The 25,183-nt window shown below is 39.3% G+C and overlaps 1 long non-coding RNA gene across 6 annotated transcripts in view; it reads left to right on the forward strand.

Moving 5' to 3' along the window:
- The window catches only part of LOC147995954 (uncharacterized), a 250,863-nt gene that overhangs the window by 173,029 nt on the left and 52,651 nt on the right, over nt 1-25,183 (forward strand). The window lies entirely within an intron of this gene.

The raw sequence follows: 25,183 nt of genomic DNA on the forward strand, positions 1-25,183 counted from the left end.
AGTCATAGAATCCATCTAAATTATCATGAACAGATGAATGAACTGAAGAATGTGGTATGTATGTATAATGGGGGTTAATTCAGGTACAGAGCACAATTGTGTCATTGGCTGGAAAGTGGAAGTGAATTAGATCATATAAGTGAAATAATTCAAATCCAGAAAGACAAATACCACATAATTGCTCTCCTATGTGGAACCTAGGTTTATGTGTACACATATTAAGTATATGTGAGTATATTCACACACATGTATGACATGAAGTATGAAAAGAGCTATGGGGAAGAAGAATGGGGCTGATTGGAATGAGGACAGTTATGGGGAATGAATATAATGAAACTTTATGATAAATTTGAATAAAAATATCACCACGACAGTCACCAATTTGTAAAATGAATACATACTAATAAAACTTCTTTTAAAAAGTAGTTTAATGGAGGAAATTTAAATATTTTCTTAATATTCCCAAAATATGAAATAGACATTAAATATTTTTAAACAAAGGCACTAGGTATTTTGGTACATTTTATAAAATATATGATGAAATTTTTATTACACCTCTACAATTATGGCTAAGATCAAAAACTCATGTGTTAACAGATGCTGGTGAGGATGTGGAGAAAGAGGAGCACTCCTCCATTGGTGGGATTGCAAACTAGTACAACCACTTTGGAAATCATTCTGGAGGTTCCTCAGAAAATTGGACATTATACTACCTGAGGACCCAGTTATACCTTTCCTGGGCATATAACCAAATGATGCTCTAACATACAACAAGGACACATGCTCCACTATGTTCATAGCAGCCTTATTTATAATAGCCAGGAGCTGGGAAGAACCCAGATGTCCTTCAACAGAGGAATGGATACAGAAAATGTACATTTACACAATGGAGTACTACTCAGCTATTAAAAACAATGACTTCATGAAATTCTTAGGCAAATGGATGCAACTAGAAAATATCATCCTGAGTGAGGTAATCCAGTCACAAAAGAACACACATGGTATGCACATAGTAATAAAAGAATATTAGTCCCAAAGCCCAATATACAATTCACAGACCATGAAGCTCAAGAAGAGGAAGACCAAAGTGTGGATTCATCAGTCCTTCTTAGAATGAGAAACAAAATATTCATGGGAGGAAGTACTGCGGCAAGGAATGGAGCAGACATTGAAGGAAAGGCCATCCAGAGACTGGGAATCCATCCTATATGCAGCCACCAAACCCCGTCACTATTGCTAATTCCAAGAAGTGCTTGCTGGCAGGAGCTTGATATGGCTGTCTTCTGAGAGGCTCTCCCAGAGTCCTACTGATACAGATTAGGATGCTTGCAGCTAAAGGTCAGACTGAGCATGGGGACCTCTATGGAGGAGTTAGAGAAAAGACTGAAGGAGCTGAAGGGGTTTGCAATACACCATAGGAAGAACAACAGTATCAAACAACCAGACCTTCCAATGCTCCCAGGAAATAAACCACCAACCAGAGAATCCACATGGAGTGATCCATGGCTCCAGCATCATTGAAGCATTGTCTGGCATCAATAGGAGAAGCCCTGGGTCCTGCAAAGGATCTTTCCTCCAGTGTAGGGAAATGCCAGGGTGTTTAGGTGGCAGTGGGAGCATCTTTATAGAAGCAGGTGGAGGGGGCATGGAAGAGGAGGGGAACCTCGAAAGGGGATAACATTTGAAATGTGAATACATAAATATCCAATATAACAAACAAACAAGCAAACAATAAATAAGTAAAAGAGCCAGGCCTGGTGGCTCATACCTTTAATACCAGAACTCCAGAGGCGGAGACAGGTAGATCTCTGTGAGTTCAAGGCCAGCCTAATCTACAAAGGAAATTCCTGGACAGCCTGGGCAATTACACAGAGAAAACCTTTCTCAAAACAAACAAATAGGTGCCAGAGAGATGTCTCAGTGGTTAAGAGCACTGACTGCTCTTCCAGAGGACCTGAGTTCAATTCTCAGCAACCACATGGTGGCTCACAGCCATCTGTGATGGAATCCAATACCTTCATGCCTTCTTCTGTGTGTCTGAAGACAGCAGCAGTGTATTCATATACAGAAAATAAACAAATGTTAAAAATAACAAATAATAAAGAAGCAAATAAAAATGACTACACAATATTTATTTACATATTATTTATTTAGGCAGCTAAGCTTTGGAATTAAAAGGAAAATTTATTGGTCTTCATTATGCCCTCTTTTTTTTGTTTGTTTGTTTTTATTTGTTTTTGGTTTTCATATTAGCAGCATATGTATAAAGCTAAGACTTTTCATGTTTGGAAAGCGTTGCATATCTGACTTTATCTATCGCCTATCTATCCATCCATATCTATCTATCTATCTATCTATCTATCTATCTATCTATCTATCTATCTATCTATCTATCTATCTTTATCATCTATCATCTGATATGTGAGACAGGTTATCATTCTTGAACTCATGGTGTATCTAAGAGTGATCTTGACCTCTTCTTCCTCCTTCCACATTCTCTCAAGTACTAAGATTACATCATGTCTGCCGCAAATATATTTCTTTAGTACAGAATCACTGGGCCAAAAACCAAGAACAGTCTTTGCAGACAACACTGTCCTCTCCAGGTTCTTGCTGCTACCCACAGTGAATCTAACTGAGTTCTTTGTTATTACTGTTGAGACAAGACATTGAAAAGTTTCTCCTTCAAGATGTTTGAAGACAATATTCTTAAGTAGAGTTCCTGCTTTCACAGAATTATTTCAGAATTAATGTTTTAAGGTGGATTTCACACATCACCATGGCACTACCCATAATTCTACTTACAGTGAGATATTTGACAATAAGAACATCATCCTGAAACATACTATCCTGGCATCTTGTTAATGTCAAATGGTGAACCAAAAACAAATGGTTGCCATTTTCCTCTTCACTGTGGATGCTAAGATCCTAGATGGCAAGCTTGTGGTCTTTAGGAAGGTAAAAAAAAATGGAATGACCATTTTAGACATCCAGCAGTGTCTAGAGCAGCAAGGAGGTTCTCTAAGCTGGCTGTGGATAACCCTATCATATTTGACTTGCATGTATCTTGACCACCAAGCCTTTCTCTCTGTATCTTAGCAGAATATTCAAGTCTGTTTACAGTGTCCTTCAACCTCTGTGTTCTCATTTTGTTCTTTGGGTTCCAAGTTTTTCTTAATCATTTACAAGTCTAGTTTAATTGAAGAGTTATGTTTGCTGTAATGAATAAAAACTAAACAACAAAAGATAAGCCAGGCATGGTGCATTCCTTTAATAATAGCTTAATTTTGGGAGGCAGAGACAGGAGGATCTCTCTGTTTGTTTCTGCCTCACTTTCAAAGTTACTTTATTTACATTCCAGTCCTTGTCCCATCTCCATGACCCAACCCACAGTTCCCCATTCCATTCCTCCTTCTCTTTGCCTCTGAAAGCTTGCTTCCCCTACCAGATCTCCCCCTTCCCTGGGGCCTCAAGTCTCTCCAGGATTAATTGCATTTTCTCCCCCTGCAGCCAGACCAGATAGACCTCTGCTATATAGGTACTAGGGGGCCTCAGACAGGCCTGTGTATGCTCCTGGTTTGTGTCTCAGTCTCTGGGAGCTCCCTGGAGTCTGGGAGAGTTGAGTCTTTTTATCTTTCTATGGGGTTGCTCTCCCTTTCAGCTTCTTCAATTCTTCCCTTAAACCAACCAACCTTAGGGGTTCTCAACCTCAGTCCAATGGTTGGGTGTCCGTATCTGAATATGTCTGAGTCAGCTGCTGGAAGGGTCTCTCAGAGGACTACCATGCCAGTCTGTAAGCTCACCACAGCATCAATAATAGTTTCAGGCCTTGGTGGCCTCTCCCCCACTGCCCATGAGATGGATCCCAAGTTGAGCCAGTCATTGGACTGCCTTTTCTTCAGTCTCTTCTTCATTTTGGTCCCTGCAGTTCTTTTAGACAGAACAATTGTGGGTCAGAAATTTTGACTGTGGGTTAGTAACACTGTCCTTCCACTGCCCTGTCTTTCTACTAGAGATGGACTCTTTGAATTTCCTCTTCCAATTTTTGGGCATTTAGGCTAAGGTCACCCTCATTGAGTCCTGAGAACCTCTCACCTTCTAGGTCTCTGGTATTTTCTAGAGAGTCCCCCTTTCTTCCTCCACCAGAGGCTACATATTTACATTTATTCTCTTGGTCCTCTGAACTTCTCCCTCTCCCCTCTCCTTCCATATCTGATTCTGTTCCCCTTTCCCTTCCCACTGCCCACTCCCACTCAGAGTCCTTCCTCCCTCTCCCTCTCATGATTATTTCCTTCCCCCTTCTAAGTGGAATTGAAACCTCACTTTCTACTTGTTACACTTATTATGGTATGTAGGTTGTATCATGGGTATTCTGTTCTTTTTGCCTAATCCACTTATAAGTGAGTACATGCCATGCATGTTTTTTGGGTCTCAGTTACCTCACACAGGATGATATTTTCTAGTTTCATCCATTAGCCTGCAAAATTCATGATGTTCTCATTTTTAATAGTTGAATAGAATTCCATTGTGGAAATGAAACACATTTTCTGTATCCATTCTTCAGTTGTGGGACATCTGGGTTGTTTCCAGCTTCTGGCTATTACAAATAAGGCTGCTATAAATATTGTGGAGCATGTGTCCTTGTTATATGTTGGAGCATCTTTTGGGTATATGCCCAGGAGTGAGTGGTATAGCTGTGTCTTCAGGTAGAACTATTTTCAGTTTTCTGAAGAACTGCCAGATTGTTTTCCAGAGTGGTTGTATCAGCTCACAATCTCACCAACAATGGAGAAGTGTTCCACTTTTTCCACATCATTTCCAGAATGTGCTGTCACTTGAGGTTTTGATTTTATCCATTCTGATTGGTGTAAGGTAGAGTCTCAGGGACATTTTGATTTAAATTTCTCTGATGACTAAGGACTTTGAACACTTCTTTAAATGCTTCTTGGTTATTTGAGATTCGTTTGTTGTGAACTCTCTTTGGCTCTGTACCCCATTTTTTAATTGGGTTATTTGTTTTTTTGGAGATTAACTTCTTGAGTTCTTTATATATTTTGGATATTAGCCTTCTGTTGGATGTAGGGTTAGTGGAGATTGCTTCTTTCTGTTCTAGAGCTTTCAGCTGTGCTGTTAAGTTGCTTTTATGGGATCTTTCCAATGTCTTTATGAAGGCATTTAGTACCAATGAATTTTCCTCTTCACACTGCTTTCTTGGGTCCCATAAATTTGAGTATGATGTGTCTTTATTTACATTGAATTTTATAGTCTTTGATTTTATCTTTATTTCTTCTTTGACTAAGCTATAGTTGATCAGAGAGTTTTTTTTAGTTTCCATGAGTATGTGGGGTTTCTGTTATTTTTGTTGTTATTGAAGTCTAGCCTTAGTCTGTGATGATCTGATAGAAGGCATGGGATTATTCCAAACTTCTTGTATCTGTTGAGGCTAGTTTTACGTCTGATTATATTATCAGTTTTGAAAAAGGTTCCATGAGGTGCTGAGAAGAAAGATTTTTCTCTTTTTGGGAGCATAAAATGTTCTGTAGATATCTGTTAAATCAATTTGGTTTATAACTTTTGTTAGTTTCACTGTGTCTCTTTTAGTTTCTGTTTCAATGATCTGTCCATTGGTGAAAGTAGGGTGTTAAAATCTCCCACTATTGTTATGTGAGGTTCAATGTGTGTTTTATGGCTTAGTTTTTTTTTTTTATGAATGTGGGTTTTTTTTATGAAGAATTGGATTGGTATTTTGATGGGGATTGCATTGAATCTGTAGATCGCTTTCGGTAAAATGGCCATTTTTGCTATATTAATCCTGCCAATCCGTGAGCATGGGAGATCTTTCCATCTTCTGAGGTCTTCTTCAATTTCTTTCTTCAGAGAATTGAAGTTCTTATTGTACAAATCTTTTACTTGCTTGGTTAAAGTTACACCGAGGTACTTTATATTATTTGGGTTTATTATGAAGGGTGTCGTTTCCCTAATTTCTTTCTCGGCTTGTTTCTCTTTTGTGTAGAGGAAGGCTACTGATTTATTTGAGTTAATTTTATACCCAGCCACTTTGCTGACGTTGTTTATCAGCTTTAGTAGTTCTCTGGTGGAACTTTTGGGATCACTTAAATATACTATCATATCATCTGCAAATAGTGATATTTTGACTTCTTCTTTTCAGATCTGTATCCCCTTGACCTCCTTTTGTAGTCTGATTGCTCTGGCTAGAACTTCAAGAAGTATATTGAATAAGTAGGGAGAGAGTGGGCAGCCTTGTCTAGTCCCTGATTTTAGTGGGATTGCTTCAAGTTTCTCTACATTTAGTTTAATGTTAGCAACTGGTTTGCTGTATATGGCTTTTACTATGTTTAGGTATGGGCCTTGAATTCCTATTCTTTCCAGGACTTTTATCATGAAGGGGTGTTGAATTTTGTCAAATGCTTTCTCAGCATCTAATGAAATGATCATGTGGTTTTGATCTTTCAGTTTGTTTATATAATGGATCACATTGATGGTTTTCCGTATATTAAACCATCCCTGCATGCCTGGGATGAAGGCTACTTGATCATGGTGGATGATTGTTTTGATGTGCTCTTGGATTCAGTTTGCCAGAATTTTATTGAGTATTTTTGCGTCCATATTCCTAAGGGAAATTGTTCTCAAGTTCTCTTTCTTTGTTGGGTCTTTGTGTGGTTTAGGTATAAGAATAATTGTGGCTTCATAGATGAAATTCGGTAGTGCTCCATCTGTTTCAATTTTGTGGAATAGTTTGGATAATATTGGTATGAGGTATTCTATGAAGGTCTGATAGAATTCTGCACTAAACCCGTCTGGACTGAGCTCTTTTTGGTTGGGAGACCTTTAATGACTGCTTCTATTTCCTTAGGAGTTATGGGGTTGTTTGACTGGTTTATCTGTTCCTGATTTAACTTCAGTACCTGGTATCTGTCTAGGAAATTGTCCATTTCCTGAAGATTTTCAAGTTTTGTTGAATATAGGCTTTTATAGTAAGATCTGATGATTTTTTGAATTTCCTCTGAATCTGTAGTTATGTCTCCCTTTTCATTTCTGATTTTGTTAATTTGGACACACTCTCTGTTTCCTCTCGTTAGTCTGGCTAAGGGTTTATCTATCTTGTTGATTTTCTCAAAGAACCAACTTTTGGTTCTGTTGATTCTTTCTATGGTCCTTTTTGTTTCTACTTGTTTGATTTCAGCTCTGAGTTTGATTATTTCCTGCCTTCTAATCCTCCTGGGTGTATTTGCTTCTTTTTGTTCTAGAGCTTTTAGGTGTGCTGTCAAGCTGCTGACATATGCTCTTTCCTGTTTCTTTCTGCAGGCACTCAGCGCTATGAGTTTTCCTCTTAGCACAGTTTTCATTGTGTCCCATAAGTATGGGTATGTTGTACCTTCATTTTCATTAAATCTAAAAAGTCTTTAATTTCTTTCTTTATTTCTTCCTTGACCAGGTTATCATTGAGTAGAGCATTGTTCAATTTCCACGTACATGTGGGCATTCTTCCCTTATTGTTATTGAAGACCAGTTTTAGGCTGTGGTGGTCCGATAGCACACATGGGATTATTTCTATCTTTCTGTACCTGTTGAGGCCCATTTTTTGACCAATTATATGGTCAATTTTCGAGAAAGTACCATGAGGAGCTGAGAAGAAGGTATATCTTTTTGCTTCAGGACAGAATGTTCTATAAATATCTGTTAAGTCCATTTGGCTCAAACTTCTCTTAGTCTGCCTACATCTCTGTTTAATTTCTGTTTTCATGATCTGTCCATTGATGAGAGTGGGGTGTTGAAATCTCCTACTATTATTGTGTGAGGTGCAATGTGTGTTTTGAGCTTTAGTAAGGTTTCTTTTTTTTTTATATTTTTCAAACCTACTTTTTTTTTTTTATTAACTTGAGTATTTCTTATATACATTTCAAGTGTTATTCCCTTTCCCGGTATCCGGGCAAACATCCCCCTCCCCCCTCCCCTTCCTTATGGGTGTTCCCCTCCCAACCCTCCCCCCATTGCCGCCCTCCCCCCACCAGTCTAGTTCACTGGGGGTTCAGTCTTAGCAGGACCCAGGGCTTCCCCTTCCACTGGTGCTCTTACTAGGATATGCATTGCTACCTATGAGGTCAGAGTCCAGGGTCAGTCCATTTATAGTCTTTGGGTAGGGGCTTAGTCCCTGGAAGCTCTGGTTGCTTGGCATTGTTGTACATATGGAGTCTTGAGCCCCTTCAAGCTCTTCCAGTTCTTTCTCTGATTCCTTCAACGGGGGTCCTATTCTCAGTTCAGTGGTTTGCTGGCATTCGCCTCTGTATTTGCTGTATTCTGGCTGTGTCTCTTAGGAGCGATCTACATCCGGCTCCTGTCGGTCTGCACTTCTTTGCTTCATCCATCTTGTCTAATTGGGTGGCTATATATGTATGGGCCACATGTGGGGCAGACTCTGAATGGGTTTTCCTTCAGTCTCTGTTTTAATCTTTGCCTCTCTCTTCCCTGCCAAGGGTATTCTTGTTCCCCTTTTAAAGAAGCAGTGAAGCATTCACATTTTGATCATCTGTCTTGAGTTTCATTTGCTCTAGGCATCTAGGGTAATTCAAGCATTTGGGCTAATAGCCACGTATCAATGAGTGCATACCATGTATGTCTTTCTGTGATTGGGTTAGCTCACTCAGGATGATGTTTTCCAGTTCCAACCATTTCCCTACGAATTTCATAAACTCGTTGTTTTTGATAGCTGAGTAATATTCCATTGTGTAGATGTACCACATTTTCTGTATCCATTCCTCTGTTGAAGGGCATCTGGGTTCTTTCCAGCTTCTGGTTATTATAAATAAGGCAGCAATGAACATAGTGGAGGACGTGTCTTTTTTATATGTTGGGGCATCTTTTGGGTATATGCCCAAGAGAGGTATAGCTGGATCCTCAGGCAGTTCAATGTCCAATTTTCTGAGGATTCTCCAGACTGATTTCCAGAATGGTTGTACCAGTTTGCAATCCCACCAACAATGGAGGAGTGTTCCTCTTTCTCCACATCCTCGCCAGCATCTGTTGTCCCCTGAGTTTTTGATCTTAGCCATTCTCACTGGTGTGAGGTGAAATCTCAGGGTTGTTTTGATTTGCATTTCCCTTATGACTAAAGATGTTGAACATTTCTTTAGGTGTTTCTCAGCCATTCGGCATTCCTCAGCTGTGAATTCTTTGTTTAGCTCTGAACCCCATCTTTTAATAGGGTTATTTGTTTCCCTGCTAACTTCTTGAGTTCTTTGTATATTTTGGATATAAGGCCTCTATCTGTTGTAGGATTGGTAAAGATCTTTTCCCAATCTGTTGGTTGCCATTTTGTCCTAACCACCGTGTCCTTTGCCTTACAGAAGCTTTGTAGTTTTATGAGATCCCATTTGTCGATTCTTGATCTTAGAGCCTAAGCCATTGGTGTTTTGTTTAGGAAGTTTTTTCCAGTGCCCATGTGTTCCAGATGCTTCCCTAGTTTTTCTTCTATTAGTTTGAGTGTGTCTGGTTTGATGTGGAGGTCCTTGATCCACTTGGACTTAAGCTTTGTACAGGGTGATAAGCATGGATCGATCTGCATTCTTCTACATGTTGCCCTCCAGTTGAACCAGCACCATTTGCTGAAAATGCTATCTTTTTTCCATTTGATGGTTTTGGCTCCTTTGTCAAAAATCAAGTGACCATAGGTGTGTGGGTTCATTTCTGGGTCTTCAATTCTATTCCATTGGTCTATCTGTCTGTCTCTGTACCAATACGATGCAGTTTTTATCACTATTGCTCTGTAATACTGCTTGAGTTCAGGGATAGTGATTCCCCCTGAAGTCCTTTTATTGTTGAGGATAGCTTTAGCTATCCTGGGTTTTTTGTTATTCCAGATGAATTTGCAAATTGTTCTGTCTAACTCTTTGAAGAATTGGATTGGTATTTTGATGGGGATTGCGTTGAATCTGTAGATTGCTTTTGGTAAAATGGCCATTTTTACTATATTAATCCTGCCAATCCATGAGCATGGGAGATCTTTCCATCTTCTGAGGTCTTCTTCAATTTCCTTCTTCAGTGTCTTGTAGTTCTTATTGTACAGATCTTTTACTTGCTTGGTTAAAGTCACACCGAGGTACTTTATATTATTTGGGTCTATTATGATGGGAGTCATTTCTCTAATTTCTTTCTAGGCTTGTTTCTCTTTTGTGTAGAGGAAGGCTACTGATTTATTTGAGTTAATTTTATACCCAGCCACTTTGCTGAAGTTGTTTATCAGCTTTAGTAGTTCTCTGGTGGAACTTTTGGGATCACTTAAATACACTATCATATCATCTGCAAACAGTGATATTTTGACTTCTTCTTTTCCGATCTGTATCCCCTTGACCTCCTTTTGTTGTCTGATTGCTCTGGCTAGAACTTCAAGAACTATATTGAATAAGTAGGGAGAGAGTGGGCAGCCTTGTCTAGTCCCTGATTTTAGTGGGATTGCTTCGAGTTTCTCTCCATTTAGTTTAATGTTAGCAACTGGTTTGCTGTATATGGCTTTTACTATGTTTAGGTATGGGCCTTGAATTCCTATTCTCTCCAGGACTTTTATCATGAAGGGGTGTTGAATTTTGTCAAATGCTTTCCCAGCGTCTAATGAAATGATCATGTGGTTTTGTTCTTTCAGTTTGTTTATTTAATGGATCACGTTGATGGTTTTCCGTATATTAAACCATCCCTGCATGCCTGGGATGAAGCCTACTTGGTCATGGTGGATGATTGTTTTGATGTGCTCTTGGATTCGGTTTGCCAGAATTTTGTTGAGTATTTTTGCAACGATATTCATAAGGGAAATTGGTCTGAAGTTCTCTTTCTTTGTTGTTTCTTTGTGTGGTTTAGGTATAAGAGTAATTGTGGCTTCGTAGAAGGTGTTCGGTAGTGATCCATCTGTTTCAATTTTGTGGAATAGTTTGGATAATATTGGTATGAGGTCTTCTATGAAGGTTTGGTAGAATTCTGCACTAAACCCGTCTGGACCTGGGCTTTTTTTGGTTGGGAGACCTTTAATGACTGCTTCTATTTCCTTAGGAGTTATGGGGTTGTTTAACTGGTTTATCTGTTCCTGATTTAACTTCGGTACCTGGTATCTGTCTAGGAAATTATCCGTTTCCTGCAGATTTTCAAGTTTTGTTGAATATAGGTTTTTATAGTAAGATCTGATGATTTTTTGAATTTCCTCTGAATCTGTAGTTATGTCTCCCTTTTCATTTCTGATTTTGTTAATTTGGACGCACTCTCTGTGTCCTCTCGTTAGTCTGGCTAAGGGTTTATCTATCTTGTTGATTTTTTCAAAGAACCAACTTTTGGTTCTGTTGATTCTTTCTATGGTCCTTTTTGTTTCTACTTGTTTGATTTCAGCTCTGAGTTTGATTATTTCCTGCCTTCTACTCCTCCTGGGTGTATTTGCTTCTTTTTGTTCTAGAGCTTTTAGGTGTGCTGTCAAGCTGCTGACATATGCTCTTTCCTGTTTCTTTCTGCAGGCACTCAGTGCTATGAGTTTTCCTCTTAGCACAGCTTTCATTGTGTCCCATAAGTATGGGTATGTTGTACCTTCATTTTCATTAAATTCTAAAAAGTTTTTAATTTCTTTCTTTATTTCTTCCTTGACCAGGTTATCATTGAGTAGAGCATTGTTCAATTTCCAAGTATATGTGGGCATTCTTCCTTGATTGTTATTGAAGACCAGTTTTAGGCCGTGGTGGTCCGATAGCACACATGGGATTATTTCTATCTTTCTGTACCTGTTGAGGCCCGTTTTTTGACCAATTATATGGTCAATTTTCGAGAAAGTACCATGAGGAGCTGAGAAGAAGGTATATCCTTTTGCTTTAGGATAGAATGTTCTATAAATATCCGTTAAGTCCATTTGGCTCATGACTTCTCTTAGTCTGTCTACATCTCTGTTCAATTTCTGTTTCCATGATCTGTCCATTGATGAGAGTGAGGTGTTGAAATCTCCCACTATTATTGTGTGAGGTGCAATGTGTGTTTTGAGCTTTAGTAAGGTTTCTTTTATGTATGTAGTTGCCCTTGTATTTGGGGCATAGATATTTAGGATTGAGAGTTCATCTTGGTGGATTTTTCCTTTGATGAATATGAAGTGTCCTTCCTTATCTTTTTTGATGACTTTTAATTGAAAATTGATTTTATTTGATATTAGAATGGCTACTCCAGCTTGCTTCTTCTGACCATTTGCTTGGAAAATTGTTTTCCAGCCTTTCACTCTGAGGTAATGTCTGTCTTTGTGTCTGAGGTGTGTTTCCTGTAGGCAGCAGAATGCAGGGTCCTCGTTGCGTATCCAGTTTGTTAATCTATGTCTTTTTATTGGGGAGTTGAGGCCATTGATGTTGAGAGATATTAAGGAATAGTGATTATTGCTGTCTGTTATATTCATATTTGGATGTGAGGTTATGTTTGTGTGCTTTCATTCTCTTTGTTTTGTTGTCAAGACGATTAGTTTCTTGCTTCTTCTAGGGTATAGCTTGCCTCCTTATGTTGGGCTTTACCATTTATTATCCATTGTAGTGCTGGATTTGTAGAAAGATATTGTGTAAATTTGGTTTTGTCATGGAATATCTTGGTTTCTCCATCTATGTTAATTGAGAGTTTTGCAGGATACATTAATCTGGGCTGGCATTTGTGTTCTCTTGGGGTCTGTATGACATCTGTCCAGGATCTTCTGGCCTTCATAGTTTCTGGCGAAAAGCCTGGTGTGATTCTGATAGGTCTGCCTTTATATGTTACTTGACCTTTTCCCCTTACTGCTTTTAATATTCTTTCTTTATTTTGTGCATTTGGTGTTTTGACTATTATGTGACGGGAGGTGTTTCTTTTCTGGTCCAATCTATTTCGAGTTCTGTAGGCTTCTTGTATGCCTATGGGTATCTCTCTTTTTAGGTTCGGGAAGTTTTCTTCTATGATTTTGTTGAAGATATTTACTGGTCCTTTGAGCTGGGAGTCTTCACTCTCTTCTATACCTATTATCCTTAGGTTTGATCTTCTCATTGAATCCTGGATTTCCTGTATGTTTTGGACCAGTAGCTTTTTCTGCTTTACATTATCTTTGACAGTTGAGTCAATGATTTCTATGGAATCTTCTGCTTCTGAGATTCTCTCTTCCATCTCTTGTATTCCGTTGGTGAAGCTCGTATCTACAGCTCCTTGTCTCTTCTTTTGGTTTTCTATATCTAGGGTTGTTTCCATGTGTTCTGTCTTGATTGCTTCTATTTCCATTTTTAATTCCTTCAACTGTTTCATTGTGTTTTCCTGGAATTCTTTCAGGGATTTTTGTGACTCCTCTCTATTGGCTTCTATTTGTTTATTTATGTTTTCCTGGAATTCTTTCAGGGATTTTTGCAATTCCTCTCTGTAGCCTTCTACTTGTTTATTAATGCTTTCCTGTGTTTCTCTAAGGGAGTTCTTCACGTTTTTCTTGAAGTCCTCCAGCATCATGATCAAATATGATTTTGAAACTAGATCTTGCTTTTCTGGTGTGTTTGGTATTCTGTGTTTGCTTTGGTGGGAGAATTGGGCCCCGATGATGCCATGTAGTTTTTGTTTGTGTTGCTTGGATTCCTGCGTTTGCCTCTCGCCATCAGATTATCTCTAGTGTTACTTTGTTCTGCTATTTCTGACAGTGGCTAGACTGTCCTATAAGCCTGTGTGTCAGGAGTGCTGTAGACCTGTTTTCCTGTTTTCTTTCAGCCAGTTATGGTGACAGAGTGTTCTGCTTTCGGGCGTGTAGTTTTTCCTATCTACAGGTCTTCAGCTGTTCCTGTGGGCCTGTGTCTTGAGTTCACCAGGCAGGTCTCTTGCAGCAGAAAAGTTGTTCTTACCTGTGGTCCCGAGGCTCAAGTTTGCTCGTGGGGTGCTGCCTACGAGCTCTCTGTGGTGGCAGCAACCAGGAAGATCTGTGCCACCCTTTCCGGGAGCTTCCGTGCACCAGGGTTCCAGATGGCGTTTGGTGTTTTCCTCTGGCGTCAGAGATGTGTGCAGAGTGCAGTCTCTTCTGGTTTCCCAGTCGTGTCTGCTTCTCTGAAGGTTTAGCTCTCCCTCCCATGGGATTTGGGTGCAGAGAACTGTTTATCCGGTAGGTCCCTTCAGGTTCTGGGGGTGTCTCATACGCAGGGGACCTCCTGCTCCTGGGCCCTCCTCTAAGGGAACCCAGAGGCTGTATACAGTTTCCTCTTGGGCCAGGGATGTGAGCAGGGGTGGGCAGTGTTGGTGGTTCTTCCGCTCTGCAGCCTCAGGAGTGCCAACCTGACCAGGCGGTGAGGTCTCTCTCCCACGGGGTTTGGGAGCAGAAAGCTGCTGAGGGCAGGGATCCGCGGGTTTGGGACTCCTGCTAACCACAGGAAGTGCCTGGTCCTAGAGGAATTTTGCCTCTGTGTGTCCTGGGTTCACCAGGCAGGTCGCTTGCAGCAGAAAAGTTGGTCTTACCAGTGGTCCCGAGGCTCAAGTTTGCTTGTGGGGTGTTGCCTACGAGCTCTCCGTGGTGGCAGCAACCAGGAAGATCTGTGCTGCCCTTTCCGGGAACTTCTGTGTACCAGGGTTCCAGATGGCGTTTGGTGTTTTCCTCTGGCATCAGAGATGTGTGCAGAGTGCAGTCTCTTCTGGTTTCCCAGTCATGTCTGCTTCTCTGAAGGTTTAGCTCTCCCTCCCATGGGATTTGGGTGCAGAGAACTGTTTATCCGGTAGGTCCCTTCAGGTTCTTGTGGTGTCTCAGACGCAGCGGACCTCCTGCTCCTGGACCCTCCTCTAAGGGAACCCAGAGACCGTATACTGGGTGGTGTAATTCTGATGGGTCTGCCTTTATATGTTACTTGGCATTTTTCCTTTACAGCTTTAATATTCTTCCTTTGTTCTGTGCATTTACTGTTTTGATCATTATTTGATGAGAGGATTTTCTTTTCTGGTCCAATCTATTTGGTGTTCTATAGAGTTCTTATACATTAATGGCCATCTCATTCTTTAGGTTCGGGATGTTTTCTTCTATGATTATGTTGAAGATACCTTCTGGCATTTTGAGCTTGGATTCTTTATCCTCTTCTATTCCTATTATTCTTAGGTTTGATGTTTTTATTGTGTCCTCAATTTCCTGGACATGTTGGGTTAGGAGTTTTGTATACTGTGTATTTCCTTTGACTGATTTGTCAATATCTAATATGATATCTTTTATGCTTGAGATTTTTCTTTCCCATCTCTTGTATTCTGTTGATGATACTTACATCTGTAGCTGCTAATCTCTTTCCTACATTTTCCATTTCTGGGATTGGCTTTCTGGTTTTTTTTTTTAATTGTTTCTATTTCCACTTTTAGTTCTTGGACATTTCTGTTTAAGTCCTTTACCTACTTAAATATATTTTCATATATTTTTGTTATGGATTTATTTGTTTCTTTTCTAACAGCTTCTACACATTTATTTATTTTTTCCTGTATTTTTTCATTGGATGTTTTAAGTTTACATTGTAAATGTTATTCCCATTCTAGGTTTCCTGGTCATAAGCCCCCTATCCCATTCCCCTCTCCTTTTTCTATAAGGGTGTTCCTCCTCCCCAACCATCCCCCCTTCCCACTTCCTGTCCCACGATATTCCACTACAATGGGGGGGTCCAGCCTTGGCAGGAACAAGGGCTTCTCCTTCCATTGGTGCCCAACAAGGCCATCCTTTGCTACATATGCAGCTGGAGCCATGGGTCTGTCCATGTATAGTCTTTGGGTAGTGGTTTAGTCCCTGGGAGCTCTGGTTGGTTGGTATTGTTGTTCTTATGGGGTTGCAAGCCCTTTCAGCTTCTTCAATCCTTGCCCTAACTTGTGTATTGGGGTTTGCCTGCAAGCACCCACATCTGTATTGGTCAGGCTCTGGCAGAGTTTCTTAGGAGACAGTTATATCAGGCTCCTGTCAGCAAGCTTTTCTTGGCATCAGTAATAGTGTCTGGGTTTGTTGTCTGCAGATGGGACAGATTCTCAAGTGGGGCAGTCTCTGAATGGCCATTTCTTCAGTCTCTGCTCTAAACTTTGTCTCTATATCCCCTCCTATGAATACTTTTGATCCCCCTTTTAAGAAGAACAAAAGCATCCACACTTTGATAGTCCTTTTTCCTGAGCTTCATGTGGTCTGTGGATTGTGTCTTGCGTTATTTGAGCTTTTGGGCTAATATCCGCTTATCAGTGAGTGCATACCATGTGTGTTTTTTTGTGATTGGGTTACCTTACTCAGGATGATATTTTCTAGTTCCATCCATTTACCTATGAATTTCATAAGGTCATTGTTCTTGATTGCTGAGTAGTACTCCATTGTGTATATATACACCACATTCTCTATATTCATTCATCTGGATATTATAAATAAGGCTGGATGAGCAAGCATAGTAGAGCATGTGTCTTTGTTCTATATTGGAGTATCTTTTGGGTATATGCCCAGGAGAGGTACAGCTGGGTCCTCAGGTAGTGCAATGTCCAATTTCCTGAGGAACCTCTGGTTGATTACCAGAGTGGTTGTACGTGTTTGCAATCCCACCAAAAATGGAGGAGTGTTTCTCTTTTTCCACATCTTTGCCAGCATCTGTTGTAACCTAAATTTTTGACCTTAGTCATTCTGACTGGTGTGAGGTGGAATCTCAGGGTTGTTCTGATTTGCATTTCCCTGATGACTAAGGGTCTTGAACATTTCTTTAGGTGCTTCTCAGCCATTCAATATTTCTCAGCTGAGAATTCTTTGTTCAACTCTGTATCCCATTTTTAATAGGGTTATTTGGCTCTCCGGAGTCTATCTTTTTGAGTTCTTTGTATATTTTGGATATTAGTCCTCTATCAGATGTAGAACTGGCAAAGATCTTTTCCTAATCTGTTGGGGACCATTTTTTCCCCTACTGACAGTATCCTTTGCTGTATAGAAGCTTTGCAGTTTTATGAGGTTCCATTTGTTGATTCTTGATCTTAGAGCAGAAGCCATTTGTGTTTTGTTCAAGAAATTTTCCCCAGTGCCCATGTGTTCAAGGCACTTCCCTACTTTTTCTTGTATTAGTTTGAGTGTATTTGGTTTGATGTGGAGGTCCTTGGTCTACTTGGACTCAAGCTTTGTACAGGGTGATAAGAATGGATAGATTTGTATTATTCTACATTCTGACCTCCAGTTGAACCAGCACTATTTGTTGAAAATGCCGTCTTTTTCCCACTGGATAGTTTCAGCTCCTTTGTCAAAAATCAAGTGACTATAGGTGTATGGGTTCATTTCTGCGTCTTCAATTCTGTTCCACTGATCTACCTGTCTTTTGCTGTACAAATACCATCCAGTTTCTATCACTATTGCTCTGTAATACAGCTTGAGGTCAGGGAAAGTGATTCCACCAGAAGTTCTTTTTTTCTTGAGGACAGTTTTCGATATCCTGGGTGTATTGTTATTTATAATTAATTTGCAAATTGCTTTTTCTAACTCTAAGAATAATTGAGTTGTAAGTTTGATGGGGATCGCATTGAATCTGTAGATTGCTTTCAGCAAAATTGCCATTCTTACTATATTAATTCTGATAACCCATGAGCATGGGAGGACTTTCCATCTTCTGAGATCTTCCTTTTCTTTTTTCAGAAACTTGAAGTTCTTGTCATATAGATCTTTCACTTGCTTGGTTAAAGTCACACCAAGGTATTTTATGTTATTTGTGACTATTTTGATGGGTGTCATTTCCCTGATTTCTTTCTCAACCTCTTTATCCTTTAAGTAGAGGAAGACTACTGATTTATTTGAATTAATTTTATACCCAGCCACTTTGCTGATTTTTTTTTAAATCTGGCTTTTTTGGCATCATATAACTATACTATCATATCATCAGCAAATAGTGATATTTTGACTTTTTCCTTTCCAATCTGTATTCCTTTGACCTCCTTTTGCTTTCTGATTGCTCTGACGAGAACTTTGAGTACTATACTGAATAAGTATGGATAGAGTGGTGGGCTTTTTCTAGTCCCTGATTTTAGTGGAATTGCTTCAAGTTTCTCTCCATTTAGTTTAATGTTGTCTACTGATTTGATGTTCATTGCTTTTAGTATATTTAGGTATGGGCCTTGAATTCCTGATCTTTCCAAGCTTTTATTTGAAGGAGTGTTAAATTTTGTCAAATGCTTTCTCAGCATTTAATAAAATGATCATGTGGATTTTTTTCTTTGAGTTTGTTTATATAGTGATTACATTGTTAGATTTCCATGTATTGAACCATTCCTGCATCCCTGCGATGAAGTCTACTTGATCTTGATGGGTGATCATTTTGATGTGTTCTTGGATTTGGTTTGGGAGAATTTTAATGAGTATTTTTGCATTGATATTCACAAGGGAAACTCTTCTGAAGTTCTCTTCCTTTGTTGTCTCTTTGTGTGGTTTAGTTTTAATGTATTTGAGGCTTCCTAGAAGGAATTGGGTAGTGTTCCTTCCATTTCAGTTTTGTGGAATAGTTTGAAGAGTAGTAGTTTGAGGTCTTCTATGAAGGTCTGATAGAATTCTGCACAAAACCCATCTGGTTCTGGGCTCTTTTTCGTTGGGAGACTTTTAATAACTGCCTCTATTTCTTTAGGAATTATGGGACTGTTTACATGGTTTTCTGATAGTGATTTCACTTTGGTACCTGGCATTTTTCTAGAAAATTTTTCATTTCATCCAGATTTTCCAGTTTTGTTGAATATAGGCTATTGTAGTAGGATCTGATGATTTTTTGAATTTCCTGAGATTCTGTTGTTATGTCTCTCTTTTCACTTCTACTTTTGTTAATTTGGCTACACTCTCCGTGCCCTCTGATTAGTCTGGCTAAGGGTTTATCTATCTTATTGATTTTCTCAAAGAAGCAGCTCCCCCCCCCTTTTTTTTTGATTCTTTTATAGTCCTTTTTGTTTCCACTTGTTTGATTTAAGCTGTAAGTTTGATTATTTCCTGCCTTCTACTCCTCTTGGGTGTATTTGTTTCTTTTTGTTCTAGAGCTTTTAGGTGTACTGTCAAGCTGCTAGTTCATGCTTTCTCCAGTTTCCTTTTGGAGGTACTCAGGGCTTTGAGTTTTCCTCTTAGCACTGCTTTCATTGTGTCTCATAAGTTTGGGTATGTTGTGCCTTTATTTTAATTAAATTCTAAGAAATCTTTAATTTCTTTCTTTATTTCTTCCTTGACCAGGTTATCACTGAGCAGAGTGATGTTCACCTTCCATGCATATGTGGGCTTTATGTCATTATTGTTATTGGAGACTAGCCTTATTTCATGGGGATCTTACAGGATGCATGGGATTAGATCAATCTTCTATCGGTTGAAACCTGTTTTGTGACTGATTATATGGTCAATTTTGGAGAAGGTATCACGGGGTGCTGAGAATAAGTTTTATTCTTTTGTTTTATGAGAAGTGTTCTATAAATATCTGGTTCTATAAATATTTGACTTATAACTTCTGTTAGTTTCTCTATGTCTCTGTTAATTTTCTGCTTCCATGATCTTCCATGATGAGAGCGGACTTTTGTAATCTCCTACTATTATTGTGTGAGGTGTAATGTGTGCTTTGAGCTTCAATAAGGTTTCTTTTATGAATGTAGGTGCCTTCGCATTTGGAACATAGATTCTTAGGACTGAGAGTTCATCTTGGTGGATATTTCCTTTGATGAATATGAAGTGTCCTTCCTTATCTTTTTCGATAACTTTAGGTTGAAAGTAGATTTTATTTGACATTAGAATGGCTACTCCAACTTGTTTCTTGGGACCATTGGCTTGGAAAGTTCTTTTCCTGTCTTTTACTCTGAGGGAGTGTCTGCCTTTGTCTCTGAGATGGGTTTCCCTTATGCAGCAAAATGCTGGATCCTATTTAAATATCCTGTCTATTTCTTTTTATTGGATAATTGAGTCCATTAATGGCAAAGGATATTAAAAGATAGTTATTGTTGTTTTCTGTTATTCTTGTTGTTAGGGGTTGAATTATGTTTGTGTGTCTCTCTTCTTTTGTGTTCCTTGCAAGGAGATCACTTTCTTACTTTTTCTAGGGTATAGTTTCCTTCCTTGTGGTGGAGTTTTCCTTCTATTATCCTTTGTAGTGCTGGATTTGTAAAAATATATTATGTAAATTTGGTTTTGTCATGGAATATCTTGGTTTCTGCATCTATGTTGAGAGTTTTGCTGGATATAGTAGCCTAGGCTGGCCTTTGTTTTCTCTTAGGGTCTGTATAACATCTGCCCAGTATCTTCTGGCTTTCATAGTCTCTGGTCAGAAGTCTGGTGTAATTCTGATAGGTCTGCCTTTATATGTTACTTGGCCTTTTTCCTTTACTGCTTTTAAAATTCTTTGTTTTGTGCATTAGTTTTTTTGACTATTATGTGATGGGGGAATTTTTTTTGTTGTCCAATCTATTTTGTTTCTGTAAGCTTCCTGTATGTTTATGGGAATCACTTTATTTACGTGAGGGATGTTTTACATTATCTTTGATGGTTCTGTCGATGTTTTCTATGGTATCTTCTGCTCCCGAGAGTCTCTCTTCTATCTCTTGTATTCTGTTGGAGATACTTTCATCTATGACTCCTTATCTCTTCCCTAGGTTTTCTATATCTAGGGTTGTCTCCCTTTGTGTGTTCTTTATTGTTTCTATTTCCATTTTCAATTCCTTCACATGTTTGGCTGTGTTTTCCTGCAATTCTTTCCGTGACTTTTGTGTTTCCTCTCTAAGGGTTGTCTACTTGTTTACTTGTGCTTTCCTGCATTTCTCTATGGGAGTTCTTTATGTCTTTCTTAAAGTCCTCCATCATTATTAAAAAATATGATTTCAAATCTAAATCTTGCTTTTCCTGTGTGTTTGGATATCCAGTATTTTCTTTGGTGGGAGAACTGGGCTCTGATGATGCCAAGTAGTCTTGGCTTCTGTTGATTAGTTTCCTGCGCTTACCTCTAGCCATTGGGTTGTGTCTGAATTTGGTTGTTTTGCTGTTTCTGGGAATGACTTGGCCCTATTATAGGCCTCTGTGTTAGCACTCCTGTAGAAATGTTTTCCTGTTCTCTTTCAGCCTTTCCTGAGAACAGGTGCTCTGCTCTCAGCTGTGGTGGCACTCCTGGAGACTGTCTTCCAGTTCTAGGCATGGGCAGGAATCCAAGAGTCCTGCCCCTGATTGCTTGTGTAGGTCCTTGTACCTAGCAGGCACATTTGGTACTATGCCATTCCCTCTTGGGTCTGGACTGTGGGCAGAGGGTATTCTCTGCTGACTTCTCAGGAGTGTCCATACTTCTGAGATTCCAGCTCTCTCCCCCACGATATTTGGGTGCAGGGAGCTGCTTGGTGGGATCAGTTTGGTCCTGGGTGCAGACCAGAACTGTGGGTACTGACAACTGTCTGTTCCTATATCCCTCTGTCCAGAGGCACTGTGCAGTTTCCCCTTGGACCAGGGATGTGGTCCGAGGTGTGCAGAGGTGTGCAGTCTGTCCTGCGGCCTCAGGATGTCTGAACTCCTGGGTGTTTTTTTTTTTAAGTCCAAATCTTTAAGTGATTTTTAAAGTCCAAATCTTGCTTTTCCAGTGTGTTTGGTTATCCATTATTTGCTTTAGTATGAGAACTGGGCTTTGATGATGTCAAGTAGTCTTGGTTTTTGTTGCTTAGGTTCCTGTGCTTAGCTCTAGCCATTGGGTTGTCTCTGGTGTTAGCTTGTCTTGCTGTCTCTGACAGTAGCTTAACTCTCCTGTAGGTCTGTGTGTCAGCAATCCTGCAGACCTGCTTTCTTTCAGCTGAGTGTGAGAGCAGAGAGCTACTCCTGGATTTGTGTGACCTGAAGCCTCCTGGTGGGGCTGCTTGGCACAGAAGAGTTGGTCTTAACTTTGCTCTCAGGTGTGTATGCTCTCCTTGTGACTGGCTTTCAGTTCTAGGTGAAGGCAGAAACCCAAAGGGTCCTGCCCATGACTGCTCCTAGGTCCCTGTTCCCAGAGGGCACAGAAGGCACTAAATGGGTTCATCTTGGATCAGGAATGTGAGCAGAAATGGTGTTCTCCCCTGAGCTCTCACCATTGTCCATCTGCACTTCTGAGGTTCCAGCTTTCTCCCCCACAGGATTAGGGTGCAGGTTCTTGTATTTTTTTAATTGAATTTTTATATCCTTCTTAAAGGATATAAAATTATATCCTCTATCATCTTCATGAGAAGGTATTTTTGGTCATTATCTTGCTTTTCACGCATGTTAGGGTATCCAGTGCTTACTGTGGTGGGAGAAATTGATTCTGATGTGCCAAATTACATTGGCTTCTTTGCTCATGAGCTTGTGCTTACCTCTGGCCATCTGGTTCTCTCTGGTGTTAAATGGCTAGGGTGTTTATGATTGGAGCCAGTCTCCTTGAAGACAGGTAGAGCTCTGTGATCTCAGTTAGAGCTGGTCTCCTTGGAAGCAGGAAGTGTTATTTCTGGTTAGGGTGGGCCTTCTGTGTGTCTGATTGTGTCAGGCCTTCTGTGCCCCTGGTTACTGTGGACCTTCTGTGCCCCTGGTTACTGTGGACCTACTATACTCTTGTTTATTGTGGACCTTCTGGGAGGCTTATTGGGTGTATTGTTTGGGCCAGTATCTGGCCACTGATCTGACCCAGGTGGGGAAGTGGGCTTGAAGGAAGGTGGAACTTAGGAGGCAGAAGGGGATGGAATGGTCCCTTGTCAGCTGTGCCCTGTGATTGTCCCAGCTGACAGGTATTTGGGCAAGATTCTCACCTTTGTCTTTGGTTGCTACAGAACTCCTTGGAAGCACGCAGGCTACAGTGTTTGGGTGGGTATCAAGCCACTGATTAGGAGCATCTCTCTTAATTCAAGGCCAGCTTCGGTCTGCAGAGGAATTTCCTGACCCAGTCCTCAGCCAGAGTTACATCACGAGATCCTGTTTCAACAAAACAAAGCAGCAAAAAAAAAAAAATCAAAATCGAGAACAATGCATTTTATTGTATACATCAGCACACATTCCACTGTATATCACTGTATATATTTTGTATTTATTTTATCAATTCAACGGTTGGCAGGTATTTGTCTTGATTATGCCTTTATGACATTATAAGAAATATTACATGAATGGCTGCATAACTATCTGGCTTGCCTGAAACTCACTATGTAGACCAGTCTGTTTTTGAACCTGTGGTCCTACCCCAACTTCTACCCCAGCCCTAAGTGCTAAGAAAAGTAGTGTACTACCATATGTGCCTTGAGGTCATGGGAATGGAAAATAGTTTACTGTTGTTACTATTTTTTACAGATGTTTGTTCTGGAAATATTTACCTTTCATAGTTACAAGTGATTTCAGTGTGGCAATGATATATATAATCTTAAACCAAATTAGGAACTTAACCAAAATTGGTAAATTTTGGTAAATGTTGGCAAATTTGTTTTGATATTAATACATACAAATAAATATAAACAATTGTGACATTGCATACTTGTTATGTTAGTAAGGGCAAAGCTTTAGTGAAGGTTTAAAGAAAGATATATCATTATTCTTCTGCACTGATATAAGCACTCCAGTTCTTTGAATTACTACTAGTATTAGACAAGCAATGATGGAAATGATGTGTGAACGTAGAAGTCGGAAAGCAGAAATAGGATAACATAAAAATTTAATGCTTTAGACCCATTCTCAATTCACATATTCAATGTACATGTTTTGAGAATTAACTCTATGCAAGGTATTGTGCTATCTGTTGTAGAGGATGCATATGATACAGGTCTTGGCCTAAGAAAACTTATACACATAGGCTTTCCCTACATTAACATTCTGCAATACTGTGATTGTTTGTTGAGATCAATTTTTTTTCCTGATAATGGACTCTCCATATACTCTCTAGAGTATTATTTGTTCTGTGAAATAATTTAGGGATTGCCAAAAAAGAGCTATTCATGAATATTCTTTCTAGTTAGTTAACATATCTCTCTTAAAATTCTTTGCAATAAAAACTATCCATTGGGGCTGGATTCTTCTAGAGCACCCAGTTACACTTTCTAACACACATGTGGCAACTAAAATTCTCTACAATACCAGTTACAGACATTTTCTTCTGGTATGCATGGGCTCCAGGCATACATGTGATGTACACACATACAAGACCATCATCATGCACATAAAATGTTATTCATTAGTTAACTGTTAAGTGCAAATTATGTATAACAAAAGCATTTTGTTGAACTATTGATTTCATCATAATAGTTATTTGAGATGAGGATATTAACAGACTAGAATATGGGTTATACCATATTTTCACAGCAAGTGGATTGTACTTGGAGGCAAGTCAGTTATATGTTGCTCTGGTTTAATGAGACTCTTCTTCCTGGGTATCTGAAGAAGACATGTGAGGGAGGAGATGGTAAAAAAACAAAAATGAGGTAGTACCTTGAAAGAGCGAAATGTGGATGGCACAGATGAACTTCTTTGTTCTAGACTTAGTTATAAATTTGGACAGTGCAATTGGAGAAGCTCTTGAGTTATGCGTACCGAGTATATGGTGATTACATACAAGATTAACTTATCACATCTGACAGTTTTGATTTTTCATTTATAAAATCCACAAATGTGCTTTTTATTTGTTTTGTATTTATTTGTGTGACTGAAACTAATTAGAGCACAGTTGTTGAAACAATGTAAGAAATTTAACAAAGTATTAAGATTACAAAAATATCACCTTGTATGTGTTATAGGCTATCTTGCAGTTGAATAAGTCTTAATAACTGGAAAGTATCCTGCTTTCTTTAAATTATTTTATTACATTTCATTTACTGATTGGTTGATTGAGTGAATGAATGAATATGTGTGTGGGTGTCTATACATAATATCAGGCTGAAGGTTTTTACCAAATACACTTCAATTAATATTGAGATTGAGTTTTTCATTGAAATACAAAGATAAATATTGGAGATGTTCTTTGTGTCTTAAAGATTCCTTCCAGGTAAGGAAGAAAGGAAAAAGACAGAGATGGAGGAGGCAAAAAGGAATCATTCATGATTCTTGGTTCAGTACTCACCATGAATATTTGCTGGTAGTGCTTCCAGTGGTGCTACTGGTGGTACCCTCACTGGTGTAATGTTTACTCTTCTCATTTATTTCTATCTCAAGGTAGTCTAGTTTCTCAGGACTCCCACACTCTCCAGTGATACCTTTTTTCTGCATTCTATGAGTCCTAGGATTTCCTTGAAT

This window comes from Rattus norvegicus, chromosome 2 (assembly GCF_021556685.1).
Source record: "Rattus norvegicus strain SHRSP/BbbUtx chromosome 2, alternate assembly SHRSP_T2T, whole genome shotgun sequence".
NCBI classification, from domain to species: domain Eukaryota; kingdom Metazoa; phylum Chordata; class Mammalia; order Rodentia; family Muridae; genus Rattus; species Rattus norvegicus.